We start from the raw sequence: 24,769 nt of genomic DNA, 5'->3' as shown, positions 1-24,769 counted from the left end.
TGGATAACTACCAGATGGAGTTGGTGATTAAAGCAGTGCACATTGGGGATTTCTCTTTCCAATATCTTTTGCAACAACTTTTGCACCCCACCGTGCTTCCCAGCCATTACCGAAGCCCCGTCGTACACCTGACTTAATATTTTTGACGTGTCAAGTCCTGTTTTTATCAGCTCCGCAATTATTAGGTCTGTCAATGTTTTTGCATCTCCAGCGTCGGCTGTAGCTATTGTGAGTAGACGCTCTGTTGTTTCATTTGATGCCGATAAAAAGCGAATGATGATTGATATGTTCTCACATTCAGTGGGGTTCCTCGTCCCATCCACCTTGATGGTAAACCACGATGTGCCTACTTCTTCCATGATGGCATCCATCACAACATTACTCAATGCGCAGAACAGTTCATTCTGCATTTCCGGACTAGTATAGCTTGCGTTTCGTGGGATATGCTTTATTATTTTGGCGAGCTCGGTGTCTTTTTTGAGTGTGTAGTTTAAAAGTGAGAGGAAGAGCCCACGGTGCCCGTTTGACATATCCTCAAAATGATCAAGGCTCCCTCTAAAAGGTATCTGATTTTCGGCGAGAAATCCCACAACATCTATAAGAGCAGACACATAGTACTGGTTTCTATTTAGCTGGTCAGCATTGAGGAGTGTGGAAATCTCCTTACCACAATCGATGCGCCTCTCATTCTCCTTCCACCTCAAAACACAAGTTAAATGTTCCTTTGAAGTTGCGTGTTTGTGAAACCCCCTGCCCTTCTCAATGGCATGTTTCCAATTCCGGTAGCCTCGCACTGTGAAAGTAGAGTCCACTGGGCCGCGTGTGGTGTTAAACTTCCTACATGGATCGCAGAATGCTGCATCTATCTGCACACTGTATTCCAGCCTTTCATTAGTCTGGTACCACGAGGACACAAACGAGCGACTCTTGTTCTGCAACAGATAGCCAGGGTACCACTGTAGAACAACTCGATTTGGTCTCTCACTTCCAAGATCATCGGGAAGCGGCTTGACGGTCACACCCGACCCCGAGGCCGCCGCCGAGCGTGGAAACTCGGCTACCTGCGCTGGGGCGACAGCCGCAGGGCTGACGTTGCTGGCTTGGTCAGGTTGGCCAGCTTCTGTCGGTATTTCATCGACATGATCGTCTTTTCCTCCTCCTCCAACTCCTCCCACAACATGTCTTTCATCATCTTCTTCATTTTCGTCACTTGCATTTTTTCCTTTTCTGAGCCATTTTCGTTTATCCATCATCCACATCTTTCTCTCCTGCTGCAAGCTCATGCTCTGTGATTCGTCCCTCGCGACTCGCGAGATTTCACGGTTGACGGTTTTATTTATTAAATGATCGATCCATCAAAAACAGGTTTTATCTGCATAATTTCAAATGTAAGCACGATGGCAAACACACATATTTTTTATTTTTATTATAAAATTACTTTTGAAATATGGAGGGTTGACGGGTTGTGAAGGTCACATGGTGCACGTGCACTTCATCTTTAATAATGTAAATTTATGTCTTTTCCTTAATCATATTATCATATTATGACTATATTACATTTATACCTAACTTACAACCAATCAGGTAACCTGCTCAATAGGGTCTCCATTACTCCATATCGAATACGCTGATTGGCTATTCTTTAAAACTAAATGATCCACGATATATATATATATATATATATATATATATATAACCATATATATATATATATATATATATATATATATATATATATATATATATATATATATATATATATATATATATATAACCACCCACAACATCGACATTTGACACGAGGTCTTGGCTGCTGGTGTTGGTGTTTGTGTTATTATGTTTTATCTTGTGGGCTTGGACGGTATTGTCTTGCCAATTGCTTTTGGAGATGCGCTGACAAGCGCACACTTATCTCTTGACTGTTATTCAAAGAAGGATAATATTAAAGAACAGTTTATCCAAGAAGGCCTTATTATTCACCACGTTGAACATCTGGAATAAGGGTTTTAGTTCACACAGGTGAACTCTTAAACAGCAAGGAGTTCACAGTGGGCGCTCGTCCTTAAACACTAAGTTGTTCACAGGGTGCAACAGGGCATAAATGGGTGGCGTACAAGTGGGGGGGGCACCAGATCCGCCATGGGGGGGCATTGCACCCAAATGCCCCCCCCCAGCGACGGGCCTGTCCAGCCTTGAGAGGGAGAGGAGATGAAATGATCCCAATGAGTGTTACATATTGGCTTTGAGAACGGAGGAAGTCAGTGAGCTCAGTGTGAAGTTGACCTTGGATGCCTTATGCAGAGTGTTTGGAGAGCAAGGCAGGATGCCAGACTGAATTGAATGCTCGAGATATGTCCAGAGAGACAGCCTTGATCTCATGTCGGACATTGAGGGCCTCCATCCATTATTGGGAAAGCAGAAGCAGCATGTCCAAGGTACAGTGACCTGGTCTGAATCCGAACTGATGGTCAGAAATCATGCCATTGGAGAAGAGGAAGGATTTGATGTCGACTGAGATTATGTATTCCATGATGTTGCTGATGATTGGAAGGAATCTGTGGCTTCATCAATTCTTCTTCTTTTTTGAAGCCATTCATTAAAATCTGTCCCAGAATGCTTGTGAAGGAGGTCACTGTGATGCAACTGAGCTTCAGGATGCATCCTCATTGGACGTTTTGAACAGTATGGTGAGGCCTATCAAGAGCGGGGCATGGACTAGCTGGTCCCGAGCCAATCAAAGGTTCCAGATATCAAAACCATATCTCAACTTTGCCAACAGCTTTAAAATCTCGAGACTGACGCTCTCTCATCCAATCAGGGCAGAGATAGTTTTGCCAGGAGCCAATTGTGATCGTTGATGTCATGACTAGGGAGGGTTTTCTGTGTCAATTTGTCATGAGGACGGACCAGGTAGTGATCGGCCCTGAATGACACGAGTAGAGTTGGAAGTGAGCCATTGGAGTTAATTTTTGAGCAGCCAAAGGGCAATATGAGACTTTCAAAATGACATAATCTGTCCCAAAGTACTCAGTGCATGTGCGTATAACCCCTTTGCATCAGTGTTGATTAGGACATGTTTCCATACTTTGTGTCTGTGAGAAAAGGATTGTTGAATAAAATAGCTCACAAAGCTTCCAAAAGGCCAAAAAATACTTGGAAAAGTACCTGAGAGAAAGGGGTGTGCCTCTGCACAATGAAAGGGTTGGATAACTTTTTCAGTTCGTTAAAAGCAATGAGGTCTTGCAGCTTATCGTACTGCAAAAACACCCGCTAATGTGGATCGGTGCAAGACCCAAAGGATTGTAGAAGGGCACGTTCATAAAATAAATTGTAGATGTTGTATTGTAGACATTGTAGACAAATTGTAGACATTGTAGATGTCATAAAATAAACGATGCTGTGTGTCATTACCAACAAAGTAATGAGTACCGACTCTTCGACGAAAGACATCCTCACGACGTGAAAATACACAAAACTTTTGCCAGGTATTATTTATGTGGGAGCCGGATGTACCAAGCAGACCTCCCTGAGGGAGATATGGTATCTGGTTTGGGTGCTTCGTAACAACAAAGGGAAGGTCATTTCTGGGCTTGGAATGCACAAAGTACACTTAAAATCAACTTTTCTTTTATAATGTTGATATTTACTATTCATCATGTTGGGGAAGGGGGAGGTGGGAGCTGTGAGGGCTGTTATAAACATATTTTTTTTGGAGTTCTGGTGCCGCAATATAACTTGCACATTTTTGCATCTATTGCGAAAAGGAAAAGTGTGTGTATGTACTGTATGTGTGTATGTGTCTCATTATCCACTGTGGTTGTCCACTTGTATTCGCAGGAAATGGCAGCAATTCTACACCTTTCATCTATGGATATTTATCGTATTTCCAATATATTCATGAATGAGATTTGCATCCAAGAACACAACAATTATGGTTAACCATTTTGAAGCACTCTTTCGTTGAAATCCTGAAAATTATGTTATAAGGGCGATTTTAATTTGCAGATTTCACCCTAGCAATGGCAGGGTAAAATTGCTCGCACTATCAGAAGCTCATCGCTGAAAACGCACACACAGCACATGTGTAAAAGGCCTCGTTAGCATTCATATGTCATTTGAAAAGTCCCATACTGCATGTGGTCCGAAGACATTTTGCCCAAAACAGTGGCCTTGAGTGCCATTCACAAATGTTTCTGTTTCTGCTGCCATGTGAAATTGATGCATCATCATTATCCACTTTTTATCTTTCCTCTGTTCCTTTCTTACTCTGTGTGTGTCAGTGGTGTTTAGGCATAGGATTACGTAGGTGTCAGTCCGTAACTGTCCAAGTTAAGTGTGATTTGTTTTCTTCCCCCCCCCCCCCCCCCCCCCGTGGCTTAATAAACTTTTCTTTGTTAATTGCACTTTCATCTGGAAATAAATTGTCGTTTGTGGTGGAATACCAAACAGAATTGAATCTGCAATTCCTGACACCTGATTCATTGCAGCACATTCGCTGTCCAAAGCGCATCAACTCAAATTAAAATCTGGTGTTAAAGTAATTACATGAATGCAGTTGTTTAAAATTCCATGTGACCTCTAACCACTCGGTTCATCTTCGGAAGTAAACCTTCCGGGGTCTTCATTACACTCTGGTCACACAAATATGTTTATGTAGCCCCAATTATGGGTGACAGTCATGACTGGCCCTTAAAATATTTATATGACGATTGCACTGCACATGGTACATGCTTGGAAGCCACGGTGGTGTGCATTTTTGTCTACACTGTTGCTGACGACTCGCTAGTAAGTGACAAAACCACTCTGTAGGCTGATGAGGACACAGAGTATTAGGATTCTCGTGTATCCTGTCGCCATGAATAAGCTTCCCACACCTCTCTTCTGGCAGTTTGACTTCACTCTTCTTGTGCAAACTGGTCCAGTTCTCCCAGATTTGAAGGTGCCTTTTCCCAACTGCTGTTTTCAGATCTCCCCACAGGTGTTCAATGAGATTTAGATTTGGACTCATTGCTGGCCACTTCAGAACAGTCCAGCGTTTTGAAGTGTGTTTGGAGTCATTGTCCTGCTGCAAGACCCATGACCTTCGACGAAGACCCAGCTTTCGGACACTGGGTTGAACATTGTGCTCCAAAATGCCTTGGTAATCTACTGATTTTACGACGCCATGCACACATTCAAGCACCCCAGAGCCAGAGGCAGCATAGCAACCCCAAAACATCACTGAACTTCCTCCATGTTTGACTGTAGGGAATGTTTTCTTTTCTTTGAAGGCTTCATTTTGTTTTCTGTAAACATCGAGATGATGTGCCTCACCAAAAACCTCATCTGCTTTGGTTTGTTCTCATCTGTCCACAGGACATTCTCCAGAACGATTTTGGCTTGTTCAGTTGTGTTTTGGCAAACTCCAGTCGGGCTTTCTTATGTCTCTCTCTCTCTCTCCTGGGTGTCTGACCATAGAACCCCTCTTCACTGAGTTGGTGATGGGTGGTGCGAGTTGAAACTGTCGTTCCTTGTGTCTGAAGGTCACCTTGAATCTGTTTGGCAGTTGATCGAGGTGCTTTCTCCACCATTTTAACAATCCTTCGCTGCAATCTTCGATCAAGTTTTTTTCTTGCGGCCACGTTCAGGGAGGACGGCTACATTGCTATGGAAGTTAAACTTCCTGATAACATTGTGTATGGTGAACACATGAACATCATGGTCCCTGGAGATGGATATGTAGTCTTGAGATTGTCCATGCTTGGCTACAATCTTGCGTCTGACCTCCTCAGACAATTCTCTGGTTTTCTTTCTTTTCTCCCTGCTTATTGCGGTGCACACAGTGACACAAAACAGTAGAACGGCTCCTTTTCTCGATTCAAACTGGTTGAATGAGTGATTTTTATATTGCAGGCACCTGCAACTCACCATCAATGAGTTCAATTCCAAAGTAAAGGAGAATCACCTGCTTGAAATATTAATATTTCTAACAACTTCTAAAAGTTGCCAATAATATTGTCTGCACCATTTTAGGATTTCTATGTGGAATAAGCGAAGATGAAGTAATTTTTTTCAACTTTTTTGTTTTGTTCCACTGCAAACGAAAGAAATACATTTGTGGATATCAAAAGATTATTTTATTTATTTCAACAATTGTTTGAAAGAAATGGTGCATTATTTGAAAAAAAGTGCAAGGGTGCCAATATTTTTGGCCACGACTGTACAATGTACATGTGTACATTTTTACCCTCGCCAAAGGAGAGGGTATTGCATTTGGGCCTGCTGTTAGTTACTGAGCGAAAACGGTCCACAGAAGAAAAAATTGATGACATCGGTCACGTGATTCAGCAGCCATATTGTTTTTTGGGGTTTTTTTTTAAGCCTTCAAAAATATTCTTCTCTGAAGTGGCTGAACAGATCAAGGTGGAACTTTACACGTATGACCGTCTATCCATGAGGAACAAAAGATTCACACACATGATGTAAGAGATCAGATGGTTTGGTAGTCATGATGGATTTACCCTAAAACCTAGAAAAAATCTTTTTCTCCAGAATGACTGGCAAATCTAGGGCAAACTTCATACAAATGTTCCCCAAGTCATGGATGTACAAGTTTGTAAAGCAACAATTGATAGGTCACATGGTTTGGCAGGCATAATAATTGATCGAAGAAGAAGATTAAATGTTTTCTCTGGAAACGCTTAATCAATCGACGTGAAACCACATTTATGATCTAGTAGTGATCTGGAATAAATGTTTTAAATTTCAATTTGATCGGATGCATGGTCTGGCAGCCAGAATTATTTAATTTTTTGATATGGCTTTTTTGTGTTATTATTATTATTACAAGTGCATGCCCATCGGTGCATGCCCGTACGTGCAAAAAAAAACAATTTCAAACTGCGTGCCAGAAACAACAACCACACAGGCCGTTCCTTCGTTCTCACGTGCCCGCACGTGCGTGGCCGTACGTGCAAAAAAAAACCTTTCAAACCGCGAGCCAGAAACGACAACTACACAGGCCGTTCCTTCGCTCTCGTGTTCTCGCGACAACCACACTTCCACAAACAGAGTTAATTAAAATCCAAATTAAAATCAAGTTTACCTCCCTGTCTTTGCTTGCCATGACATCCGCTGCCATGTAACCGGCACGGCCCGTGACATCATCGTAGGCCGGCCACGCACCGGCCTACGCAGCAACGTGTCATGTCATTGGTTTGGTAAATAAATGGCCATAACTTAGGAAGCACTTGTCCCATGAATATCAAACCTTGAAAAGGCACATCCTCAGCTCCCCCGCAATATAGCTGGCAAGTTTCAATGAGATCGGACCAGTGGTTGTCGAGAAACAGCGGTCACACACACACACACACACAAACACACACACACACACACACACACTCACACACATACACAGAGATTGCTGGAATTATAGAAAGATTATTACTTAAGAAATCTAAAGATTTCATAAGTATATTGATGACTTCGTCCTCTGTTTGTGTGTGTGTGTTTGTGTGTTTAATTTGGAGGCACGATAACTCGAGAACGGAAGAAACTACCAATGTCAAATTACACCAGGTGATTCAGGAGGGTGATGGCTCGTGCTGGTTAGATTTTGGTCAAAATCGGTCAAAGGTCAAGGTCACAGTGAGGTCAAACATTCGATTTTTGATGGTTTGGTACAGAATCATCGTAGAAACTTCTGGTTTGCGTCGCTACCTTCTCTCGAGACAAGGTCAGAGGTCAAGTCGACAATTTTGTAAGTACCAGTCTACGACTGCTTGTTTTTTTTTTGAATGAGGCTTACTTGCCTGTGCCTGGATGGGTTTTAGGGTGGAGGAGTATCAGCTGAAATATAAATCCTATCCAGGTTCCTCGTGATGAACTTCATCCTTGCTTTTCCCTTGTTTGGGTCCTGATTACTCCAATGCAGTACTGTACATATTTGGTCTTCCATTTGATTTGAATTGAATGTATTTTAACCCCATTCTCAATTCAAATGACTAATTTAATTCATAATAGTAAAAAAAAAACGTCACGGGTCAGGGTCAGGTGTCCGATCAAAGCAGGATGTCTTGGTACCCGGTCATCACTGCCAGCAGTTATAAAGGGCAGTTCCAATTATGTCTCATATTAATTACGTAACACACCAGTACACAAATGCCACAAAAAATACACCACACAAAAGAAGTCATGGTGAAGGTCTGCAATCTCTGATTGCTCTTTTTCTTGTTTGTTTTTTAGTAGTCCCAAAGAGATCCTCAAACAGTTAAATTCAGTTATTTCTTAGTATACTGTTTATTTTAACAGTCTAAAGTCAGATAAGTGCCGGCCCCAAGCCCATGAAGGGGAAACGAGGGAACAATGCTTGGTAGTAGGGACAGCTACTAGAGACTTTGGAACTTCACAAGCTGCGATGGCACCCACCTGGTCAAATCCCCATTTCCCAAATGTAGAAAAATATAAATCCGAATGTACAGGAGTAAGCTCAGTTTAAGTGAGAGAATGTGTCGCCTTAGTTACACAATGCATGGTTTTCTTATTTTCTGAGCGTAGGAACACAAACGAGCATAGGAACTTGCATTTTCCCGTAAACATGGGCTAGAACAGGGGAAGCTGTCTTGCCCAGTAAGCAGGATCACATATAACAATTGAGTACACACCCTCATGTAACGGTTGGACACAGCCTCCTCAGAGAGGCTGGAGAGAGAAGTGGGGGGTCGTGTTATGGTTTTGAGGAGTCCCAAAGAGATCGTCACAAATTTAAAGTCAGTTATTTCATATTGCACTGTTTAGTTTAACTATCTAAAGTCTGTGTTGATAGGTCTGCATTGTGATTGTGCAGGAGAAATTGTGTAGTCGACGGATCCAGTCATTTTTCTTATTCGGCATTCTTTTCTACGGGCTGGTTGCCACATCTCACAGTATAATGAACACATTCTCCTTACGGACACTCCCAAAGCCACTTTGAACGGGTTTCATGAATGCCTGAGACAATATATCCTGATAATAGGTCTATTGGCCGAAGGAAGCCTCGTGTGAAGCAGGTGAAACGTTGCCTGAGACCGGGTCTGCTTATTGCTCGTTACCCAAAATCGAATCGGCTTGTTCTTGTCATCTACCTGACTCGTCCACCAAGTTTTGTCAGAATGCATCCACAACATTTTGAAGCATCATGCTATATATTGCTTTTGGCCCCATCTACTGTTGTGAAAATCACTTAAAAATTCTCGAATCCGGATCAGGATCTTCACCAAAATCTAATCCACTCACCCTTGTCACACACCCAGCCTGTCCATCAAGTTTCGTCTGAATCCGTCCAATATATATTGAGATAAGTTGCTTACAGACAGACAGACAGACAGGCAAATTAGAAATCACTCATTGAGCGACATTTGGCAAAATTGAACAAAATAGAGTGGCACTCGGTAGAGCGCTTATCTCCGCCAAGCTGAACAGTTTACATTTTGTATCCTCATGACAGGCTGGATCTAAACCAAAATCTAATATGCTTGTTCTTATCACCTAACCAACTCATCCACCTAATTTTGTCATGACTCATCCACAACTTTTTGAGATATCATGCTATAATATATAGTTTTGGCCCCATCTCTCAACGGTAAAGTATCACTTAATTTTTTTGATTTATTCTCCTATCTGGATCCAGATTCAGATCTTCACCATAATCAAAATGATTAGACGTTGTCATACATGCAACCTGTCCACCAAGTTTCATCTGAATCCATCAACATTTTGAGATATGCAATGTCGTTTTTGGCCCCGTCTTTCAATGGTGAAGAATTGCTTCAAAATTAAAAGAAATTCTCGTATCCGGATTCAGATCTTCACCAAAATTTAATCAATTCTTCCTTGTTGCACACACAACCTGTCCACCAAGTTTCGTCCGAATCCGTCCACAACTGTTTGAAATATTATGCCATAAATATCTTTTTTGGCCCCATCTCTCATTGGTGGAGAATCACTTGAAAAATTGTGGTATCGAGATCCTGACCAAACATGTGTGTTGAGGTCCTTGGCCATTCATCAAAATACACAAAAAATTTCAGAATGATTGGTTGACAACTGTGGCCAAAAATCGTGTGACAGACAGACAGACAGACAGATACTACAGACGAACATACTTTTTTGTATCATCCATCTTGACTTTCTTCTTAGGACACAAGTCCAAGACTGCTGTGCTTTCCAGGTATGGTTTTGATATAAACCTTTCAAAATACCTTTTTGAGTGGTCAGTGACGTGTGTGTGTGTGTGTGTGTGTGTGTGTGTGTGTGTGTGTGTGTGTGTGTGTGTGTGTGTGTGTGTGTGTGTGTGTGTGTGTGTGTGTGTGTGTGTGTGTGTGTGTGTGTGTGTGTGTGTGTGTGTGTGTGAGCACACTGTATATTCAATGAAACATTTTTTCGTAATCACTGTTTGAAGGGACTGTGCATATCCAAGAACATTATAGCCACAGGAACGGCGTTGGCTTGCCTGCATCCGGCCACTGTTCCAACCCGAACCACTTGCGTTCCTGGGATTTACTCAGCAGCCGTAGAGTTTCAATCGCAACGCACCGCACACAGTACGAGTGTGCCCCAAGGCAGCAGGAAAAGGTCCAAAACTTGGCTCGTGCGGTGAAGAACAAAAGGTCATAGCCTTTGCCTTGTATATAGGAAGTAAAATATGTGCCACAGTTTGAAAATGCTTGACTTTGTCACTTTAATTGGGCTGGGTTGAAGGCATCCAAATTCTATGCCGACAAAAACCTGCTGGCCATGCTTTAGTGTTCCAGAAATCTGCATCGTCTGTTTTATATAATTCATTTGGGGAGAATTAATGGGTGAATAGGGTTCCTGGGAAAATACTGACTATGATTAATTGGTGTCTCTGAAAAATACCAATTATATTTTGGGAATATTTGTGATATCATATTTTTAGTCAAGCGAATCATTGGTGTGGAAAACATAATAACGCTACTCATGCAAATATATGCAAAAATACAAACACACACACACACACACACACACACACACACACACACACACACACACACACACACACACACACACACACACACACACACACACACACACACACACACACACACACACACACACACACGTCACTGGAAGGTGGTTCCACAATGAGGAGAAAAGGAGTGAAGGTGAAAGGTGAGCCTTGATTGTTGAGGTTTCACAAAGAGAAGGTTACTGGAAGAATGTGTGCCACCTGGAGGGACTGAGGAGGGAATGGAAGGATGAAAGAGTAGAGGGAGCAAGACCTTAGGAGAGGCAGTGTAAAACAGAGGGCAGCAACCTCTCTGTGCTTATGAAGCGGCAGGCCCTGTGATTTTACTTGGAGATGCCAATGACGTTGAAAGATTTGGATTTCCATTTCCACAGCTTCGAAGAGAGAGTGAGAGAGCTCGAGAGCAAGAGACAGAGAGAGACATAGACATAGACATAGACATAGACATAGACATAGACATAGACATAGACAGAGAGAGAGAGAGAGAGAGAGAGAGAGAGAGAGAGAGAGAGAGAGAGAGAGAGAGAGAGAGAGAGAGAGAGAGAGAGAGAGATGTGAGACAGGGCAGCAGCCAAGATAGGAGAGCAGCACTCTGTTGATTTATGGAGAAAAGTCTTGTAGCCTGTGAGAAGACCAGTTTTACCCAGGAAGGACTTGGCATGATGGTGAATGCCCAGTATACAGCTGGCTTTGTAGGCCAGTTTTTGATATACAGTATTGATATAGCTAATGGTGAGGTCTAGAAGTTCAACAGATTGAACTTTTTTCAGCCATTTATTGTGCAAGAAAAAGGTGGGTTCATTTGATGACACTTCAAGATATACAGGGTGAAAATGCAAGATTTACCCCAGACTTAAAGAGATGTTTTACATGTTAGACCAATATCTGATCCCTTCCAGGTCAGCAGAGAAGGAAATGGCTGCTGCCTGCATGCCTGGAATTGCATAATGTCAAATTGTCTGCGAAGATGAAGAGACGGGTTTCTCGAGAATCAGAGAGGTCATTAATGAAGACTAGGAACAAGACTTGGCCAAAGATATTGCCTTGGGGGCACTCCAACTTAAATTGGGAGAGGATGTGATGATTTCATTGATAGCAACGAGTTGAGTGCGTCACTGTAGAAAGTCAGCAAGCCAGAAAAAAAAAAGGATTCAATGAAATGCTCGTCTCTGTGAAGGCTTTCGGCATTCTCCACCAGCAGGAAAGATAAAAACAATGGATTTTGTCAACTGGAAGACGCAAGTATATTTATCACCATGCTGAATGAGGTGTGGCTGACTTTTCGTGCGCAGCACTTCATCAGAGCAAAACAATTTTTGCTTTATCGAATGGCAAATGCTCAAATCATTAGCTGCGCATCATTTCCCCATGGGGGTAATCATACTCATCAACCTTTAGTTGAGGAGAGAAAGTGACCATATTATCGAAAGGGAGAATGCTTCGCAAGCAGAGCAGGGTGCTCAGATTGTGTCAAATGCCCCAGATATATTAACAGACACAGCTCTGACCTCTTGCTTGAGATGCAGGCTCTCCTTCCATTGTTGAGAGGGAAGCAGCAACATATCCAAAGTTAAGTGGCTGGGGCAGATTCCAAACTGATGGACGATGTAAACTCTCCCTCCATCCACATTTGACCCTTGATCTTAGATCCAGTCCCTTTGATCTTTGACCTCCGATATAGTCCCTTACTTTATAACCCTCTCTCCAGCCACATTTCCTTCTTTAGCTTTAATTAAGGTCCATCACTGAAAATGTCAACTGCATCTTGTGTTCTATGTGGTAAACATACTCTTATCAACTTTTCGTTGATAAAACTCATTGACAAAACAGAGATCAGGCCGTTTGAGGAAAAGGAAAGACGGATGTCTGCTGTGAAGATGGAATTCCATGACTTTGCTTTGGAAGTCAACTAATTAGCTGACGTGTTAATTGGGAGTAGTAGTAGTAGCAGTGGCATTAGTGGTCATTGAAAGGATCTGTTTTTGAATCTTTCTTGTGCATTGGAGTGACGTTGGCTGTTTTCCAAACAAATGGGAAGTGGCCTTAGGTGAAGGACAGCAGTCAAAGCAGAATTTGCTCAGCCAGTCACAGAGATGGTTGAGGCTGGCCAGATCTTTCTTTACATTCTCGGGTAGTTTCTCTCCTTTCAGCCAATGCTATAAACGACAACGTATACCATGGATTTTGATTTGAATTGGATTGCAGGTGGACAGTGATTGCCATGAAACCAATTTTGTTTGATTTTGAAATTCAAGCATATTCATCCATTAATTAATTTTCAATGCAAAAAATAAATAAATAAACAGTTCAGAGTTGCTTTTTAACTAGAAAGTCCAATTTTCCTGCGTCGTGAATCTCGAAGCAGGAATCAAACCTGTCTAACTCAATCAGGCCCATAGCCCAGGAGCTTGCTTTGTATGGTTCTGCCTCATCTTCACAGCCCTCTGGCCTACTTTTCCACCCCTGCAGCTGTCTGAAAGCTGTGGACGGTGCTTCTTATCCTTTTTTCTGATTATTTGTATTCAGCACAAAAAGAAAGAAAACTGCAGAATAAGGCTGAAAAACAGGCGCACAAAGAAAATGGGATGTGCATCGTGAGTAAGATGTAGGGGCTGAGTCACAAGCGCTGAATGCACCACTAAATTAATGAGAACAATAAATTGGGAATGAGCGAGAAAGTGCGGAGGCACAAAAGGAAAAGCAAAACAAACGCTCCGCCTGCGTTAGCAGCTTGACTCTGAGCCCAGAGCTCTCTGTTCATCCTGGGCCAAGTCGGTGGCAGGTTCTGGGAAGCCTGCTGAATTAAAGTGTCTTCACTCGAGACCCCCCTTTTGCCACTTTGTGCCAAGAACCCAATGTTGTACCCTCGTATGCTTCTGCAGAACCTTAACCCTTCTCAAACCCAGCCATGACGATGTAAAACTTAAAAAAGCCATCTTGGATTGTTAGAGATCCGACAAACCGACCTCCCCACCTCACCGCCCCCCAGTCCTTTGGTCAGGGCCCAACAGTTTGCGAAAGACTTTTACTTTTGGCCCTCGGCACAAGGGCACCCTTTTACCCCCACTATACTGGTTTAGAAAAGTTTTGGAACAGCAAGCGGACGCTTTCTCGCTGTGCTTTTGCACCATTCATGTTCAGTCGTGTAAACTTTCAGGAAAATTAATTGCTTTTATTGGAAGGCTCCCAGTTTAGTTCAGTGAAGAGGAATTGTTTTGTGTAATTCAACAGCATGTTATTTGTGGAATTTTTGACATTGTTCACTTAATCCCCTTCCCGGGTCCTTGCTTCACATTAGCAATGAATTAGAGGCTTGAATGCAAGCGATCATTTCTCCTCGATGATTCCCGCAGACACACGTCATTAATTGCACGATTTAGCTAAGTAAGTCAGTCCAAAAAGTTGTGACCACGCTTTGATAAAAATTTTTTTTAACTTTTCCTTCGTCTTCAAATGTGGTGTAATGGTTAGAGTGTCCACTTTGAATCTCTTAGGTCAGCTGTTCAGACTTGCCTGGGTCATACCAAAGAACAAAAATGGTATGTGCTTCTTCCTTGCTTGATGCTCAGCCTTTAAAAAGGGTAAAGCACAGACAAACAAGGTTGGCAATCACAGTGCAGGCTTTAATGGACCCAATAACCTTCTCCTGTGTTGAAGTTTCTTGCAAGGAAAGTCGTATTTTAAAAAAATGTTGAGTTGTCCATTACTGCCATTTGGCTGGGAATGTGATAGGAGGGTCTGGAAAGTGGTTAGGAATGAGGATGGATGGCAGGAGGAGAGGCCTTGTTGACATACTCGAATGGGATGTAGGCTCAAAACCCATAATGTGCTCTGGTTATTTGCTTGTCATAAATTGGTTATCCTGCTCGCAATATATGTACATGCTCCTCTCCGAGCCCCAGAGACCGATAAAGAAACATTTCACCTGTGTAATAAATAGGCACTAATAGTCCGGTCATTCGAGCTGAAACAATGGCCTAACCTTAACTAAATTGCCTTTTAAATGATTTCCGCTGCTTTGAGTTTAGAAAGTATCTCTCAATGAAATATCAGAAGTACAGGAAGATATACAGTACTGTACTGTGCAAAATTTTGGGACACTTTCCCTATTAAACATTTCTGGGAAGTTAGAAGATAATTCAAATTTCTGTGAAAGTCAATTTAATATCACAGTTACCTTTAAGCATATAAAAATTACCATCATGACATCTTTCGACATTTTTCCGTCTCAGTACCACAACAAATAAAATACACAATTACACCAATGCACACAACAAATCTACAAACTATCTCTCACATTGACATCTTCATACAATTGTTACTATTGCCATCTATGACAAAAATGTCAAAAGATATTGTGATGGCAATCCATAAAAGGATTGTAGTGTTGTATTGTGGTGTCACTCCTTCCTACCTTGTTTGATTGTTCTTTGTGGATTTCATCCCTACATGTTCTTCCATTTAAAATTTTTGTTTTTTTCTGACTTGTAAGTTGTAACTCATGACTTGGCCAGAGTTGGAAACGCCAACTTCCTCAACTCAGAGCAGATGCTCCAAATCAAATGAATATAACGTCATCAAGTCCACTGAGTATTAAATTTAAGTTTATTTTGGACCTCTTTTGAAGATTATTATGAAACGTTATTTTTAGGTCACAATGCCAAATGTAGGTTTTTCTTTAATTCAATGATCACCTTGCACTGCACCTTTTGTTAAAAGACTTTCAGTGTAGGCTACTGTTATTAACAACGATGACATGGTTTGTTCAACCTTGTGATAACCTTCAGGTCATATCTTAACGCACTATTAAACAAACTGTGATTCCATGTTGTATTTATACGTTTAAAATGCACCTCGTTCGGTATCATGCTCTTCTTCTGGTTGAGTGTTGAGCTTTGCCTGCGTGCGCAGCTTTTCAAAAGCAGCGTGGGAAGCAGCCGCCAGAAATGGGAGAGAGGTGAACATATGGACAGACACCATAGTTCGCATTCTATAATAGATAAATGTGCAAGTAATATTCACTTACCACAAACAAAATATGCAGGAAACAGTTTGTGGAATTTTGTGCATTAAATAATCGTGGATTCTTGAAGTGTAATTAACACCAGTTACATGAATGCAAATTACAAGAAACCACAATAAAATTAGCAAATCAGTGAAGATGTGAAATTTGTTTTCATCAGCTTGTTCCCTTCCTTGAAAGTCTATGTAATGAGTGGATTCAGAATAGGGCCAAGGAAGCAACTTTTAACAGAACAGCATGTGAAGACACAAACTCGGTGAGAAGAAGGGCACACTATGAAGAAAATAGCAGAAAAGCTGAAGATTTCCTACAATGATGTGAAGTACACTTTCAAATGCCTGAAAGAAACTGGCTTGGTACAAGACAAGAAAAGGCTAGGAAGATGCAGAAGAATCTCCTAAAGACAAGGCAAGCAATTGAAGTTAAGTCAGCAGTTGACAAATTAAGTGAGAGTGAAGTTGAATGACCCAATATCAAATGTTGAGTTAAATTTTTTTTTCCGTTTTGACCCGTATGACCCGAAGTCTCCACCCCCTGGGGCATGCCCTCGGGGTCAAATCCCAAAAAATCGATACATATTTCATGTATCTCCCAATGTTGATTGCATACACAAAGCTTCATTTTAAAATGTTTCAAAATGTGCCCGCAACTGCATTTTTTGGGATTTTACTTTTGGACTGGAGAGGAGATTGGGACCATACTCTGTGCAGAGCGTTGGTGCTGCGTAAGCAGTCTCCTTGGCTATTGGGCACAATCCTGGACGGGTCGCCACTCCGACACAGTATACCAGCATGCTGGCACTCATTTTGCAGACCTCGGAATGATGACAGGTCGAGTTAACCACACCTGGTATTAAGTCAACAGCTGAGCAGAATTTGAACTCAGGACCCTCGGATCCAAAGCCCACCACCCTAACCATTAAGCTAACACCAGGCATAACTGGTGGTGGGGTGGGGACTGGTAACCATTTAGACTGGGTGGGGGGGGGGAAATGACACTTCTCTTGCACATTATTGGCAGGTGGTGATCATAACTACCAGGTTTGATGAATTTCTGCACAGCTGTTTATGAAGAGATAGCATGACAGACAGTCAGACAGACAGAAAGACAGATGGAGCTGATTACAATATCCCGCTGTTTTTTTTTTTTCAAAAAACATGAGGGTAATGAGAGCAGGCCTGAACATTAACATCTCGTCCAGCACTGCACAGAAAGCTGAATGAAGCAGGTCTCCATGACAGAGTTGTAGCACAGAAACTACTACTGAGACCACAGAATCAGTTGAAAAGACTGAAAAAAGGGCAGGAAAAGACCCCGAGGACCCCGATGACATAAAATACCCAGAGGACCCAAAAGACCCAATGAAACTATCTGGGACCCATGGAATTTCTGCAGAATGTAAAATGTGACTTCAGGTCCCAAACCTCCCCCCCCACACACACACAATCCCAAGTCCTCAACTTCCCTCCGAACTCTGTCCTCTCTCTGCCCCTCCCCCCTACCACCACACCCAAACTCTGTGCTCCACTCCCTCTTTCTTCAAATCCTCAAACCCCCCTCCCAACCAATGTCCTCAACTACCTCCTCAAAAGCCTCAAATTCCTCAATCCCATCACTATTCCCTCCCTCCTCCCTCCCCCAAACCAATTCTGTCATCCCTTCCCCCTTTCTTCTTCAAGTCAACTGCCCCAAGCCCCAAGTACTCAACCCCTCCTCTCATTCCCAACGTCTCAATTCCCCTCTTCCAACTGCATGCACCCCACCCCCAATTCTCTTTCCTACCCTTCCCATTTCTTCCTGTTCCTAACAACATTATACAAAGATACACAGAGAACCTTGGCGCATGAGAAGGCCATTCAGCCTATCATGCCTGCATTGTTAATGTCCCCATTTGTTAAGAACAGTGTTACAAGTAAATAAAGATGGAACGTTAAATTCACAATCACTTCCCCATTTCTTCCCTTCTCCTTACTATAATTCACGGACCAGTTTTTGTGTGTTTGTTTGTCGCACTACTACTCCTACAGTTGTATGCTGATTACATCCAGACTTGTTGCATGGGATCATCATGACCCAAATTAATGTTTAAGGGTGTTTCTATCTTTGCCGGTGGTACTGGGGGGTAGGGGAGGGATGCAAATTCTTTGTAAATGTGTGTCATGTTGCGTCACCTCTAGGTTTTCCCTGATATTACAAGTCTCTACCCATTACAGTGTAGTATTCCTGTCCCCACGTTTCCAGTGCAGTGAGGTATTTTGAATTATAAGCAGTAGACATGTTTTTGTTTCATGCAGTTAACCTCATGGGAGATTTGTTTTTTGCCTGCACAGAGCTGTCAGTTGCCTCTGAACCGCTCAAATAAAGGTATGCGTCAAAAGAACGTGTTGCATGCTTGGAACAAGATCGCCCAGAGGGCAGGTACTCTGCTAGTCATTATAATTCTATAAGGCATGATGGCATGTGCACAGAAAGCAGGAACTTTCTTCCGTCCATGAAGCTTGCAGCCACGCACGTAGTCAGCACTGTTTGTACTGCCTCATCATTGACGTACGACAGACATTAAATAAAGTTGGTGAGGTACTTGTGTCTAAGAGATGCCAGTTTGTTAAACAGCCTACTATTAAACATGGGTGAGGTTTAGTGATGGTCTGGGGTTGCATCTTAGCTTTTGGTCAAGGAAAACTTGTATAAATCAATGGGGGTGCTAATAAAAGAGAAGTACAAACAGATATTGCAGCACCATGTAGTTCCGAGTGGAAAGAGTTCAATCGGAAGAGGATTCATTTTCTAACAAGATAATGATCCAAACACACACTTTCAATTGAGCAAATTATTTCATATACAGCCTGTGGTTGCTGGTTGCTGGTTGCATCATTGCTGGGAGCACTGCTGTGTGGCTGATGCAGTGTCCACTGTTTCCAGTGGGCTGGTACTCATTTTGCCAACCTCAGAAGGATGACAGGATGAGTCAGCCCACGTAGTGTTATTTAATGGAGACAGGGGCTCAAACTCAAGACTCTAAGATCTCAAGCCAGCCACCTGGCTTTCCCAATTCAGTAATGTATGATTCATTTGCTGTTTAATTTTCAAGTCAATCGGATGATATTGACGATTTTTCAAATAAAAATTGACTTTAGAAGTTTGACCTTGAGTCGACCTTTGGCGTTTTGACCTCAAAAATAGCTGCTTTCCCAATCCAGTGATGCAATATGCAAATGTTCAAATTTCAAGTCAATCGGATGAAAAGTGACGATTTTAGAAAGTCGGCCTATGTTGACCTCAAAAATTATTGGTGGTTGAATTCAATGACCTGATATGCAAATCCTCTTCAAATTTCAAGTCGATGAGATGAAAATTGAGGATTTTAGAAATAACCCCTTAGTTGTTGATCTTGGGACTATGTTGACCGTTTGGTCGATGTTGACCTCAAAAATAATTGGCTGGTTGAATCCAGTGACCTGAAAAAAATTTTTCCTTTAAATTTCAAGTCAATCGGATGAAAAATGAGGATTTTAGAAATCTCACCAAAATTGCTGACTTTTGTCCTATGTTGACCTTTTGGTCCATGTTGACCTCAAAAATAATTGGTTAGTGTAGGCATATTTGTCATGAAAAAAAGGATTCGTGTATTTTTTTTTGTTAAAAGCAAAAACTCACTTGATTTTGTTCGATGATACTATAAACATGAAAAAAAAATTTAGGGTGGCATTTTTTCTGAGCATTCTCATGGCCTGAAATCCAAGATGGCCGCCACCGTAGCAAAACGCCCGAAATTTGACACTAAAATTAACTTAATGTGGTTAAAAAAAAAATTTTCAGCATGAGCCGCTTGAAAGCACATGTATCGAGCACTGGAAGCTCATACAGTTGCCTTGCTTGCTTTGTACAGTTTGTACTTCCGAAAGTTCCTGCAACTTCAGCCTGATGAAGAAGCTTTCTTGAAGGAAACATCCACTCTTTTGGGAGAAGCCTATCAGCAAGACATCAAAACAGACTCAGGAAGGAGACACAAACTCAGTGATGCCGTTACAAAAACAATTGAAATGTTCGAATCCAGGGACATCTTCCAAAAGATCAAACAATCTGAAGGCACTGCAAACAAGATTCAGTGTTTCATCGGAAACTACATGAGGCAGTTCGAGACCACCCTCCAATTTGTTCGAGCCACCAGACAACGAGACCTATTGCTGCACATGCAGAGTCTGGAATCACTCATGAAGTACTTCTTTGCCCATGATCATTTAAAACTATGCACGCGTTCTACCACTGTACATTTCTACAATGCAACTAACAGAAAAGCAGCATCCTGAGATCTGGGCTGAGTTCATGAAAGGGAACTTCTGCGTCACCAAAGGTGTTGCTGGATTCACATCAATAGGCCCAGACCATGGGATTGAACAAGAGAATTGTGAACTCAAGGTTATTGGAGGCATAGTCGGAATCACACAGAATGAAAAGTCACTGGACAGGTACTTTCTTATTGCACCTGAACTCTCAAACTTACAACATGGATTTGAGAAAAAGTACTTCACTGGCAGCAAGGCGAAGAGAACACAGCACCATGAGCTCACAGGGGGAAAGCTCTCCCGAATAACACAAAATGCTGTCAAACTCAGTGCAGTATTTCACGCGCACGGAAACCCATTTGAATCCACTGATGAGGATGAGATCTACAACCTGCTCACCCAAGCAGTTATGAATGAAACTGATACCAACGACATCCTTCGGCGTGATGAGATTGGGCAACAGATGTTTGAAGGTTTTGTCACTGAAGGCCTAACGGAAGGAAAACTTTCTGTGTGGGACAAAATGAGCAAAAAGAAACTGGGTACCTTCAAAAGTGCCAATGCGATGACAGAAATCCGAATGGGAGACAAGGTGGTCAAAATCAAAGAAGAGCGAAGACTGTTGCAACGGTTCATTGTTATTTCAAGAAGTCGACCAGAGCTGAATCTCAAGGAATGCATCGGAACTTATGAGTTTGGTGTGGTTCCTCGATCACTATTTGCTTCAGATGGATCCCTCCTGTTGGCATACGATAAGGCATCAATACTTCATCATCTTGAGGAGCTGGACAGTAACACACAACAGGTTCAAGCTGACAGAAATGAGGTAACTGGAAGTGAGCCATCTGATAACCAAACAATCCAAGTACCCTTGCAGGTGGCAGACCCAGCAGTGGAACATATAAATGTTGACCCAACAGATGAATCGTCAGCACACCGAGTGATCATTATTGATGGCATGGCTGTGGTAAATTGAGTTAGCAAAACGGAACAAATGAAAACACGCCAAGACTTTGCAGATGCCTTTCTCTAGATAATCTGTAACATGGCAGCACAATATGAGGAGGTCAGATTGGTGTTCGACCGGTGCATCAAAACATCGCTCAAGGAACAGATGAGGACAAAGAGGACCAAGGGAAAGTCAACATATTACCACGTGAAAGACAAAACTTTGATCCAAAATATTTCCCTGAAGGACTTCTTATCAGATATCCGCACCAAAGGAGAACTGACCGAGTATTTGGCTGACAAAGTTGTATGTCACAGCAAGAGCTCCAACAACAGACTGAAAAAACTTATGGTGACCTCAGGAACACAAACCAAGGGCAATGTTGATATCCCAGACTCGCTCCTCACTCACAGCCAAGAAGAGGCAGATACTTTGCTTGTATTGCATGCTCTAACTGTTCTCAATGAAGCAGAACTTGTTGTCAGTTCCCCAGACACAGACGTCTTGTTGTTGCTTATCTACATGTATCCAAACTTACCGACATCCACAACCTTCCTTACGGGAAAGGGCAGGCTGAAAAGGAACATTTCTGTGCGGAGGATATACAACAACTTAGGACCAAAGCGCACTTCTGCACCGTTAGGTTTTCATGCTCTGACAGGTTCCGATATGTCTGGTAGATTTGCTGGCAGAACCAAAGACTCGTGCCTCAAGGCATTTATGTCTTGTGATGATGAGCTCCTGGATGCACTAGCAATGCTCGGGAATGACATTTATCTGCCCGTTGATGTATGCTCTCAGTTGGAACGCTTTGTCTATTTTGCATCGATCCAAAATCTACACAAAAGTGAATGAGCTCCATTGGTTCCTCTATTCAAATCGTGCAGCCGAAGTAGAAAACCTCCCACCAACTTCTGGCTCACTGGACTTACACATTCGTCGGGCACATTACATATCCATGATTTGAAGAAAAGCTTGTGAAACTCACCCGTGCCTCCCAGCACCAACTGCATTTGGTTGGACATTTGATGCAGGTTCAAGTCACTTCTCTCTAGTTCGCTGTTTGAATCCACCAGCTCCTGAAGCAGTATTGCACCTCATAAAGTGCGGGTGCAAACGTGGATGCGAAGGAAGGTGCAGCTGTCGCAAGAACAATATCCCATGTACGGAAGTTTGTGGATGCTGGGTTTTCAGCTGCAACAACAAAACTGTCCAAACAGGGATAAATGAAGACTGTGAAGATTGAGGTGTTACTTTCTATGACATTCACAAAATAATAATTCACTTGATATCCATTGTTAAAACTACTAAATGAAAGCCAGGCATTTAATCAGTATGACTTTTTGCATCTTCCTGTTTAAACCATTTAAGAGATTGAACACTGTATTTTTGTAATTACAAAATCCTTTTGGCTTGGTAATGCATGCAAAGGCAGAAGGTATAGCTCACATTGCGGGTGCGCGGTGGCCATTTTGGAATTTGGCATGTAGATCATACATATAACATAAATTTGATGATTCGTTTAGATTCCTGGTCTCAGAAAACATATATTTAGACACTTCATTTGTAATTATATCACATGTATTCGTGAAGACATCGCATTATTAGTGTTCGGCGGCCATTTTGGACGCCATCTTGGATTTCATACCCTAAGAATGTTCAGAAAAAATGCCACCCTAATTTTTTTTCAAGCTTATGATACCTTCTTACAAAATCAAGTGAGTTTTTGCTTTTAACAAAAAAAATACACGAAATTGCAAATATGCCGACACTAGGTGGTTGAATTCAGTGACATGAAATATAAATCCTCCTCAAATTTCAAGTCAATCAGATGAAAAATGAGGAATTTAGAAATTTCACCTAATATGTTGACCTTTGTTTGGCCTATGTTGACTTTTTGACCTCAAAAACAATAGACGTCTTCCTTATGACAAACTCTACCATGAAGTGAAATTTCGTGAAGATCGGTTTAAAATTGTGACCTCGAGGTGATAAACAGACAGACAGACAGATAGACAAGCCGGTAGGCGGAGATGGGTCGCCGAGCATGGAAACTATAAGATACAGAGCAAAATTGATGTCATATAGCGGATAGGGAATCACCTTAAGATTATGCAGATCAAATCTCATCCAGTTCCATCTACTGATAACTACTCGGTATCCATTTGAATGAAAAGTACCGAAAATGCGGTTTGAAATCGGAAATCCCCAAAGTTCGAGGGGGTGCTGTGGGTGAACAAAGATCTAAATCGAAAATCCGGCTCGATCGTTTGTGCACAATGCATTCCAGACGATTAGTGTGAATATTCATGACCATCCGACCATAATCCTAGGAGGAGTAGCATTTGGCGCTAAGGCACCTCCAGCTCTCGCATATTATCGATTTTTGCACTAATTGACCTTTGACCCCTGACCTAAGCGAAATCGGTGAATTTGTCCTGAGGCAAAGTTGTAGTACTCATTGAGTACCATGAACCTGCAAAGTTTCATTTGCATCGATGCACTCACCTGGTTGCTAGGGGGCCTTCTATTTTTGCCAATTTTCGCGCATACCCTAATTGTAGGGGGCGCTGCGGGTAAAGTATTCCATATATCACAAAAACGGAATATATTTGATAGAGCATCACCTGTAGATCATTCGTGCCAAATTTCATAACCCTACGTGGGATAATGGCTTTCGGAATTGATTTCGCGTGAACGGTACCGATTTTGAAGGTTTTTCGGTTGTTGCTAGGAAACCAAAGCGTCCCTAGCAACCATCACAATTTCCAAAGCACTAGGTCATAAGATGTACCTACCACCCGAGAATGGTCAAAATCCGCCCACGTTTACTACCAATTATGCTGATGACAAATGAACAAACATCCAAACAAACAGACAGAATTACTGACAATAAGGGTCACCTATTTCGGTGACCCAACAGAATAACAAAATCGACTAACCAATATAGTTGAAAAATCTTCGATTTTGCAAGTAATAAACAGACAGAGAGGCGTGAAAACATAACCTCCTTCACCTTCAGTGGCAGAGATAACTAGAATTTCACTGGGTAGAGCGCATACCTCCGCCAGGCTAAACAGTATACGTTTTGTGATTGGCCCCACTATCCCACTGACACTACTGAGAGGCCGGATATGAATCCGCACCGAAACCAAAATCTAATCCTCTTGCTCTTATCACCAAACCAACTCATCCACCTAGTTTTGTCATTCCTCCGTTTGTCAAAACTCGTCCATAACTTTTTGAGATATATATACTGTATATAGTTTTGGCCCTATCTATCAATGGTGAAAGTGAACAAAAAAATTATGTTCACTTAATTCTCAATGGTGAACTTCAAAAAAAAAATTTTTTACTCCGATCTGGATTCAGATCTTCACCAAAATCGAATCGATGCATCCTTGTCACATTCCCAACCTGTCCACCAAATTTCGTAGCCGTTTTCTTTTTAATCCATAGCTTTTTGAGTTATGGGTGTGGGTAATGGCGTAATATTTCCGACAATC

General features: G+C 42.0%; 1 protein-coding gene across 1 annotated transcript in view; it reads right to left on the bottom strand.

Moving 5' to 3' along the window:
• Nucleotides 1–24,769, bottom strand: part of LOC147018873 (uncharacterized) — a 405,228-nt gene that overhangs the window by 22,657 nt on the left and 357,802 nt on the right. The gene's annotated exons all lie outside the window — the stretch shown is intronic.

This window comes from Eptatretus burgeri, chromosome 10 (assembly GCF_056783735.1).
Source record: "Eptatretus burgeri isolate ZD-2024b chromosome 10, Ebu_testis_v1, whole genome shotgun sequence".
Lineage (NCBI taxonomy): Eukaryota > Metazoa > Chordata > Myxini > Myxiniformes > Myxinidae > Eptatretus > Eptatretus burgeri.
The sequence above is the reverse complement of the archived record's forward strand: the minus strand, read 5'-3'. Positions and strand labels throughout refer to the sequence as shown.